The sequence below is a fragment of the Leptonychotes weddellii genome, unplaced genomic scaffold, assembly GCF_054177405.1.
Source record: "Leptonychotes weddellii isolate Sample4059 unplaced genomic scaffold, ASM5417740v2 HiC_scaffold_4760, whole genome shotgun sequence".
In the NCBI taxonomy this organism is placed as follows: Eukaryota; Metazoa; Chordata; class Mammalia; order Carnivora; family Phocidae; genus Leptonychotes; species Leptonychotes weddellii.
In genome coordinates, this window is record NW_028014738.1 from 1,637 (window position 1) to 11,503 (window position 9,867).

Consider the following 9,867-nt stretch of genomic DNA (forward strand, 5'->3'; position numbering starts at 1 on the left):
AAATGAACACGCGAACAGTGTGCCCCAGAGAAGGCTGCCTCCAGCCTGGATCGGACCTGGACTCCGGCCCTGTTTCGGGGCAGCCCCTGGAGAAGATGGCGGAGACCATTCTGACCTCCAGTGTTCAGGCCTGGCTAGATGATTTACAGGGAATAAAGGAAAGAATCCCATTTAAGAGTAGGGGAGAGGTCTGTTGATTTTTTTGAAATCGAATTACAAAGTGTCCCTCCTTTGGCTTGGGCTGGACAGTTTACTCAGTGAGCCACGGAGCATCTTGTGTGCTCTGGTAATAAGCCTTCTCAACAGGCGAAAGCTTCCCTTGTAAGAACTGGTGGTCTTTATTTTTTCGGAGTCAGTATCGGTGTTTCAAGGGGGCCAAAGATTGACTTTGCACTATTCCCTTTCAGTTAGAGACCACTGATACTTTTTTTTTTTCTAAGTTAGCAAGTGTTTCTGTCTATCTTCTTTTCATATACAACTTTGGAAATCTACTTGATTTTAGAGACTGCTCACTTGCTGCAGGGTGGGGAGTGAGTGTGCAGCAAGTCTTTAAGGGTCCCCATCACCAACAGCAAGGCTTCCTTGCTTGCACTGTCCTGTAGGTTTTCTTTTTTTAATATAGGTAGGTGGGGCCCTACCCAGTATGTGTATCGTACTTATGGGTAGTATCATTTTCATTTATGACTTACTGAAGTATGAAGAAGTGTTTTGCTTTTATCATTCCAGTTCTGAGCTATGACAGTTATATAATTGAAGGAAACATTTTTTCATAAATATCTTTAAAGATGACCATCCAATTGAATACAGAAAATCAATTATAATTACAAGGGAGAAAACTGATGTTTACTTTGATCTTTAAAGTTCTGGCACCTCTTAACCTTTTAGTAACTTACAGTATTTCTCTATAGCTTTAAAACGTTATAATAGATTAGGGATCTGAAATAGTCTTGATTTTTAAACCAAAGATTTTCTAAGGCCTTAAAACATTCTGTAGGCTAACCAATTTAAACTTACCTGGTTATCTAATCAAAGAATATTCTTTGCATTTTTAAATTGCTGTTTTTAAAAATCTTTTAATTTCCCATTTTGTAAAATTTTACATTCATATTTGAAGTTGATTTTGCAGGTATGTCTACATGAAATTATATGTATTGAACAAAGCAATATTAATACTGATATTATTAAAATGGATTTTGGTGCTATAAACTTGTAGCTTAAATCTAGTAGAAGTCTTAAGTATAGGTGAAATACATTTCGTAAGGGTGCCTGTCATTTAGAAGACCAAATAAACATTTTGCGTTTAAAAAAACTAGCAGATTGTTAGAGATTTCAAGGAGAATTATCTCACTTATTAAATTGCAAATTCCTGTTATTTGAATGAAGTAACCCACATACTCATCTTGTGCAATAGGTACACTCTGGAAAAGTTACATGTAAATAGAACTTTGTAAATTGTTTTTCCTTTGACAGTGTCTGATGTATTTTCACTTATAAAGAGGATTCCATGGTATAATAAAAATTATAAAAGAAAAATGTTTTGATAAAATGTTAGTCATGTTCTATTCGTACAGTATATTTAATCCTTGCTGCCATTAAAATAAGATGAGAAGATTCATGAGATTGCATAAATTCTGCTAGTTTTGGTTCTGTGCTCGCAGGGCATGTCTCCCTGGCCCTTACGGAGTCGGGAAGCACAGGCCCCTTCCCGCAGACCAGAGGGTGGGTCGTTCTCCAGTGGGCCCAGCAGCTTCCTTCCTCTGCGAGTTCAGTCCTGTCCTTTCGCCCCTTCACTCTTTTAAAAAAATGTTTTTCTAATATTATTGATATAATTAACATATAACTTTGTATTAAAGGTAGACAACATGATGTGACATACATATATATCATGAAATATCTACCCTGAGTTATCCGTCAGCTCACACAAAAACAATGATTTTTCCTTGTGATGAGAACTTTTAGGATCTACTCTCTTAGCAACTTTCAGATATGTAATACAGTATTCTTAACTACAATCACCATGCTGTCCCCAGGATTTATTCATCTTCTAACAGGAAGTTTGTAGCTTTGACCACCTTCACCTGTGTCCTCCACTCTCCACCCCTACCTCTGGTAACCACCTGGCTATTCTGTTCCTGAGATCAGTGTTTTTAGATAGATAGTCCTATAAATGAGATCATACAGTATTTGTCTTTCTCTGGCTTAGTTCACTTAGCATAATGCCCCTACGGCCACTTAACTTGTGCATAGTATTAGCTGAACACAAGGCACCCACGGAAACCAAACACACGGATGTACCAGAACCACTATTATTGCCCTTGGACAAGGGTGTGAGTTCTTGGGTCTAACCATCTATCGAACTGTCTTCTGTCCACTCTCACTGAGCATTCATGTTTCTAGATCATTCTCACCGTAAGACTTGCTTACCAAAGAAATGCTTCACTATTTTTGAGAAAATGTTTTTATAAGCAAAGATTTTTATATTTTTATGTCATTTTTATTTGGTCTTTCTTCTATTCAACATTAGAATTCAGCTCCATAAGTCTGATACTCAAGTATTACTGATTAATATTAAATATACTTAAATATTGTGTTATTAAACTTGATTCGTAATAGTGAAGTTTCTTTTGAAGACTATGTACTATGGGCATTTAGAACTTACCACGTCATACTGAGGTAATTTCAATAAAGTTTATCAAATATTCTATAGACTTGGACTTTTTGAAATATCCCTTTAGTTCTTATGTTCTAAACTTATATCTTACATACCCCTTCGGGAACGAGCTTATTTCCTATAGTTACTCTATCCCAGTCTATTACATTAAGCCATATAAAATTGTCACTACTTGACCATTTTTACCCATAAAAATAGTAATTTCACATGGTTGAAATACCGTCGGTTCTTGGTCTGTTCTGGCCATAAAGGTGAATTGACAAATGTGAAGAAACAGAATCCTGTGGACCTGATGGGAGCCAATCCTAATAAACGAGAGATGATTTTTACAGCAATTCAAAGACATCTCTTACCAGTCACCCAAATCCACCAAGCAAAAGAGAAAATCTGTGAGATGTGTTCTAATGGGTTTGAGGAAGCTTTTAGGGATAAGTGTCAAATAATTTAAAAATTTCACAGTTCTGAAACGTAGGGGAATGAAGACCTTCCCATTGCATATTTTTTATTATTTATTTATTTATATTTATTTATTCATTCATTCATTCATTCATGAGAACACATGAGAGGGGATAGGGTCAGAGGATGAAGCAGACTCCCTGCCGAGCAGGGAGCCCGATGCGGGACTCGATCCCGGGACTCCAGGATCATGACCTGAGCCGAAGGCAGTCGCTTAACCAACTGAGCCACCCAGGCGCCCCTTTCCCGTTGCATCTTTAATGTTGGCCGGCCTTCCAAGGACGGCTGTTGGGCTTACTTTCTCCTGCAAGAGGTCTGGATGCCTGTCCTCCTTGGAAGGAAGGAGGCTGGGCACCTCCAGCTCCTGTGAGTCTGCATGGCCCTGAGGAGACAATGTTCTCATGCCCAGCACGGTGGCCCCTGCTCTTCTAGGGACCAAATAATGAGGGTGGCCGACCATATGTGGGTCCAAAATCACGAAACATCTTTTGTCCTTTAAACGTGAAGCTTTCCAGGGCACCTGGGTGGCTTGGTCGGTTAACTGTCTGCCTTTGGCTCAAGTCATGATCCTGGGGTCCTGGGATTGAGTCCCCGCTCAGTAGGGAGCCTGCTTCTCCCTCTCCCTCTGCCTGCCACTCCCCCGCTTGTGCCCTCCCCGCTTCTCTCTCTCTCTCTGCCAAATAAATGAATAAAATCTTTTTAAAATGCTTATTTTTTTACTTGGGAGGAAAAAGCTTTGGATAGAGGTCTTTTAAATATTTTTTTAAAGATTTTATGTATTTTAGAGAGCACGCTAGCAGGAGGGAGGGGCAGAGGGAGGGAGAGTCGCAAGCAGACCCCGCGCTGAGGGCAGAGCCCAATGTGAGGCTCGACCCCACAACCCTGAGATCATGACCATGCCCATGGAAATAAATGACAAAGCACAGATGGGCCCCAAACCCAGCTTAGCAGGACAGGAGGACATCCCCGAAGAGGCGATACCTGACCTGAACAGAAGCCCACCTCTGGGCCCAGCCAGGAGGATGAGATGGGGCAGCGCAGCCAAAATGCACAAAAACCTAAGACCCAGAGCAGTTACCAAAATAAGCTTCTTGTCAGGGAAAAATAGATTTTCTAAAGTCACAGACTCTTGCTTCTGAACATTTTTTATTCACAACTAGGATTATGCAAAAGCGACTCAACTCATCATTTCAGTCAAAACAAGTCATGTCATCATTGCTTTAAAACAAACTGTTGAAAACAATATACAGCTGACTCTTGAGTAATGGGGTTAGGAGCGCCAATTCCCTGCACAGTTGAAAATCTGACTATCACTTTTGCCTCCCCAGAAACTTAACTACTAATAGTTTACTGCTGACCAGAAGCCTTACTGATAACAAACTGTTGACTAATACCTGTTTTGCTTGTTAAATGTATATAATAAAGCTAAAGAAAATTTATTAAGAAAACCATAAGGAAGAGAAAATACATTTACAGCACTGTACCATATTTATAAAAAAAAAAAAAAAAAAGGCTGTAAGTGGACCCGTGCAGTTCAAACCTGTGTTCCTCAAGAGTCAGTACAATGTATACAATGAAGGCACATTTCATACTCAGTCGTTTTCTTCCTCTTCACGCCCCGCTTTCCTCTTTCCGGAGGCCTCACCTCCTGAACAGATACAAGAGATAAGATGTAAAATTCAGTATCAAACGTTTCTAGAAATTTTGTCTACATTTGTTCTGAGCTATCCTCAACAAAATACTAGCAAACCAAATCCAACAATTATTATATATATTTTTTTGGGGGGGGTTCCAGTAATTTTTTTTAAAATTTTTTTATCCAACAATATATTTTAAAAAGTCATTCACCAACTGATCAAGTGGAATTTATTCCTGGGTTGCAAGGGTAGTTCAATATTTGCAAGTCAATCGGGACACCTGGGTGGCTCAGTTGGTTAAGCATCTGCCTTTCGCTCAGTCCTGGGATCAAGTCCCGCGTCGGGCTCCCTGCTCAGCTGGGAGTCTGCTTCACCCTCTGCCTCTCCCCACTGCTTGTGCTCTGTCAAATAAATAAAATCTTTAAAAAATATATTTGCAAGTCAATCAATGTGATACATCAGTAAGAGAAAGGATAAGAATCATATGATTGTTTCAGTTAACACAGAAAAAGCATTTGACAAAGTACAACATCCATTCATGATAAAAACCAACAATAAGTTTAGAGGGAACATACCTCAATGTAATAAAGGCCACCTATGAAAAACTCACAGCTAACATCATCATCCTCAATGGGGAAAAACTCAGAGCTTTTCCCCTAAGGTCAGGAACAAGACAAGGATGGCCACTCTCACCACTTTTATTCAACATAATACTGGAAGTGCTAGCCTCAGCAGTTAGACAACAAAAAGAAAGAAAAGGCATTCAAATCAATAAGGATGAAGTATTAACTGTCACTATTTGCAGATGACATGATACTGTACGTAGAAAACCCAAGACTCCAAAAACTGCTAGAACTGATACACAAATTCAGTAAAGTTGCAGGATCCAAAATCAATATACAGAAATCTGTTGCATTTCTCTACACCAATAATGAAGCAGCAGAAAGAGAAATTAAGAAAACAATCTCATTTACAATTGCACCCAAAATAATAAGATACCTAGGAATAAACCTAGCCAAAGAGGTAAAAAAAAAAAAAAAAAACTCAACTCTGAAAACCACTGATGAAAGTGAAGAGGTCACAAAGAAAGGGAAAGCCATTCCATGCTCATGGATTGGAAGAACAAATATTATTAAAATGTGTATACTATCCAAAGCATTCTACACTTTTAATGCAATCCTTATCAAAATACCAACAGCATTTTTCACAGAAGTAGAATAAATCTAAAATTTGTATGGAACCACAAAAGACCCTGAATAGCCAAAGCAATCTTGAAAAAGAAAAGCTGGAAGCATCAGAATTCTGGACTTCAAGCTCTATTACAAAGCTGCAGCAATCTGAACAGTATGGTACTGGCACAAAAACAGACACACAGATCAACAGAATAAAAACCCAGAAATAAACCCACAACTACATGGTTAATTAATCTTCGGCAAAGCAGGAAAGAATATCCAATGGGATAAAGTCTCTTCAACAAACGCTGTTGGGAAACCTGGACAGCTACATGCAAAAGAATGAAACGACCACTTTCTAAATTCAAAATGGATTAAAGACCTAAATATGAGATGTGAAACCATAAAAATCCTAGAAGAAAGCACAGGCAGTAACTTCGACATTGGCCATAGCAATTTTTTTTTTTTTAGATAGGTCCCCTGAGGCAAGGGAAACAAAAGCAAAAATGAACTATTGGAACTTCATCAAAATAAAAAGCTTCTGCACAGCAAAGGAACAACAAAACTAAAAGGCAACCTACTAAATGGGATAAGCTATTTGCAAATGACATAGCTGATAAAGGGTTAGTATCCAAAATATATAAAGAACTCGTACAACTCAGCATCTAAAAACCAAATAAACCAATTAAAAAATGGGCAGAAGATATGAACAGACACTTCTCCAAAAAAGACATCCAGACGGCCAACAGACACATGAAAACATGCCCATCAGCACTCCTCATCAGGGAAATGCAAGTCAAAACTCCAACGAGCTATCACTTCACACCTGTCAGAATGGCTAAAATCAAAAAACACAACAAACAAGTGTTGGTGAGGATGTGGAGAAAAAGGAACCCTGTTGCACTGGTGGTGGGAATGCAAACTGGTGCAGTCACTCTGGAAAACGTATGGAGGTTCCTCAAAAAGTTAAAAACAGAACTACCCTGTGATCCAGCAATCGCACTACCGGGTATTTACCCAAAGAATACAAAAACACTAATTCAAAGGGATACATGCATCCCTATGTTTATAGCAGCACTATCTACAAGAGCCAAATTATGGAAAGAGCCCAAGTGTCCATCGCTAGATGAATGGATAAAGAAGATGTGGTATATATACACTGGAGTATTACTCAGCTGTAAAAATGAATGAAATCTTGCTATTTGTAATGATGTGGATGGAGCTAGAGAGTATAATGCTAAGTGAAATAAGTCACAGTAGGACAAATACCTTAGGATTTCATTCATGTAAAATTTAAGAAACAAAAAAAAATGAACAAAGGGAAAAAAATAAACCAAGAAACAGACTCTCAACCTTAGAGAACAAACTGATGGTTACCAGAGGGGACGGGGGGTGACAGGTGATGGGGATTAAGGAGGGCACTTGTGATGAGCACCGGGTGTTGCATGGAAGTTTGAATCACTATATTGCACACCTGAAACTAATACAGCACTGTATGTTAACTAACTGGAATTAAAATTAAAACTTAAAAAAAAATTAAATAAAGTGGTTCTGAGCTGATGGGGGAGCCAGCCCTTCACATCAGAAGGCCACCCCCCAGGAGCAACCCATGTCCACAGACACTGTCTCTAGCCGGTCAGGTCCCACGAACCTGGGCTTCCCTGGGCAGCAGTCAGGGCAGAAGAGACGCTTCCTCCTCACTCTATACTGACTGACATTGCAATCATATTACTTGAAATACATTCCCCTGCTTCCTCACTATTTCACTTTTTTAATCTAGAATTCAGTATTTTAAAGCCTGTGGGTTTTTAAAAAGGACTGCTTGCATTTTATGTGCTTTCTCAGTATACTTTTGAAGTTTTATTTTTTTAAAAGATTTTATTTAGGGGTGCGTGGGTGGCTCAGTTGGTTAAGTATCTGTCTTTGGCTCAGGTCATGATCCTGGGGTCCTGGGATCGAGTCCTGCATCGGGCTCCCTGCTTAGCAGGGAGCCTGTTTCTCCCTCTCACTCTGCTGCTCCCCCTGCTTGTTCTCTCTCTCGCTCTAATAAAAAAAATTTTTTTTAAAAATAAAGATTTTATTTATTTTAGAAAGAGAGCGAGCAAGGCGGGGCGGGGAGAGAATCTCAAGCAGACTCCACACTGAGTATGGAGCCCTACTTGGGGCTCAATCTCACAACCCTGAGATCATGACCTGAGCCGAAATCAAGAGTCAGATGCTCAACCAACTGAGCTACCCAGGCACCCCTAAAGTTTTAAATATATATGTATATATATATATTTTAAAGATTTTGTTTATATATTTTTATATGAAAAATGAATGCCTCCCTTAGGTGACTCGTGCTTAACTGACATGCTTAACATTTCTGTTACTGTGATGTTACTGTTACCAATCTGTGACTCTAAACCTAGAGTAAAGCATATTAAACATTCAGAAAACAGTGAATCAATTAAATGGTGTGTGGGCAATAATATAGTGATTCCCTGTATATTTAAGACTTAAAATGTATTTGTACTTACGACATAAGTGAAAAAGGAGATAATTAAAGGGAAAGTATTTTAGTAATGTGAAAATGGAATAACCCTCAATTACTATTACACCCAAACAATAAAGACGGCCGGTTACCACGAGGACCACGGTACGCCCCTTGCTCTACCACACTGAATTACTTTCGGGCGTGGTGGTGCCTCAGGGCCCCGCACATTTTCTCACAGGCCTTTCCATCCTCCTTGGACGCCCACCAGGCCCGTGTGCCCTGCAAGCTAACACTTTCTTCCACACCCAGCGAGAGGTCTCCTCTGAGCAGCCTTCCAACACCCGCCAGAGCACAGGGGTCAGACCCTCCTCTGGCCGCTCCTGCTCCTGTCACTGCATTTACCTCACTGACCTCCAGTGAAGCCTACAGACATCTGTCTGTGCTCCTGGGCTGGGAGCTACTCTTCAGTCCAGGAGTTGGCTCCTGGGTTCAGAACAAGCCCCTCAGAGTTGAATAAATTTGGTTCTACCTCATCAATGGTAAGTTCCCTTGCTCTCGGTAATCTTTAAGCCTTTTCTTCTGATCCCTCATCGTTGTCTGAAGAATAGATTCTGGCTCGTTCCTCTGAAAGCAAAGGAACTTCAGACATGGGACTGACCCTCAAAGATGAAGACCTGTTTATTCCCGAGTTTTTCTCCTGAATGTTGTTGCTTCCCACTGTACATTATCCCTTCAGGAGCCAACAACATTTTTAAAGTTGTTTTTTTTTAACGATTTTATTAATTAATCATTTATTTGAGAGAGAGAGGGAGGGAGAAAGAGGAAGAGCACCATGGGAGAGTGAGGGGAGAAGCAGACTCCCGCAGGACTCGATCCCCAGGACCCTGGGATCATGACCTGGGCTGAAGGCAGAGGCTTAACTGACAAACCCACCCAGGCGTCCCAACATTTTTAAAGTTTTGATGAGAAGGTATATATAACTGTCAGACATGCTGAAATGACTTCGATTTGAGAGGTTTTGTTCTGAAAGCATCATCACTTTTGAACACCCAAGAGGTTTTATGCACACATTAAAAACTACAAAGTTTAAATACTGGGTCAACTACATAAGCAGGCAAACTGCTCATTACCACATTTTCCTCCATAAGGACATAAATTATTTAATTGATTTTATCTGGGGGGGTGCCTTATTTTCCCAGCTAAGCTTTTCTATGGGAAAGTGGCCCCAACAAAAATAGTAAAAATAAAAGGCCTTCGTACTGTTGACCTAAGTAAATCACAGCAGGGCAAGCCTCTGCAGCCCTCAGATGAGATGTGACCTCCATGCCCAACTCACCTTGGAGCTCCCCTTGGTAATGGTTTTTAATGGCTTCGGCGTCTTCCTCCTCCTCATGGACACTGTTACGGTCCTGGTACGGGACACTCAGCCCCTGCTGGTTCTGCTTCTCCCATAGA

The 9,867-nt window shown here is 40.1% G+C and overlaps 1 long non-coding RNA gene across 1 annotated transcript; it reads right to left on the reverse strand.

The window, feature by feature from the left end:
- Nucleotides 1–4,256: 4,256 nt before the first annotated feature.
- On the reverse strand, nt 4,257–9,867 carry LOC145719483 (uncharacterized). Its single transcript, XR_014142409.1, has 2 exons — nt 9,749–9,867; nt 4,257–4,775 (listed from the first exon to the last, which is right to left on the reverse strand). It is a non-coding gene; the product is annotated as an uncharacterized LOC145719483 (long non-coding RNA).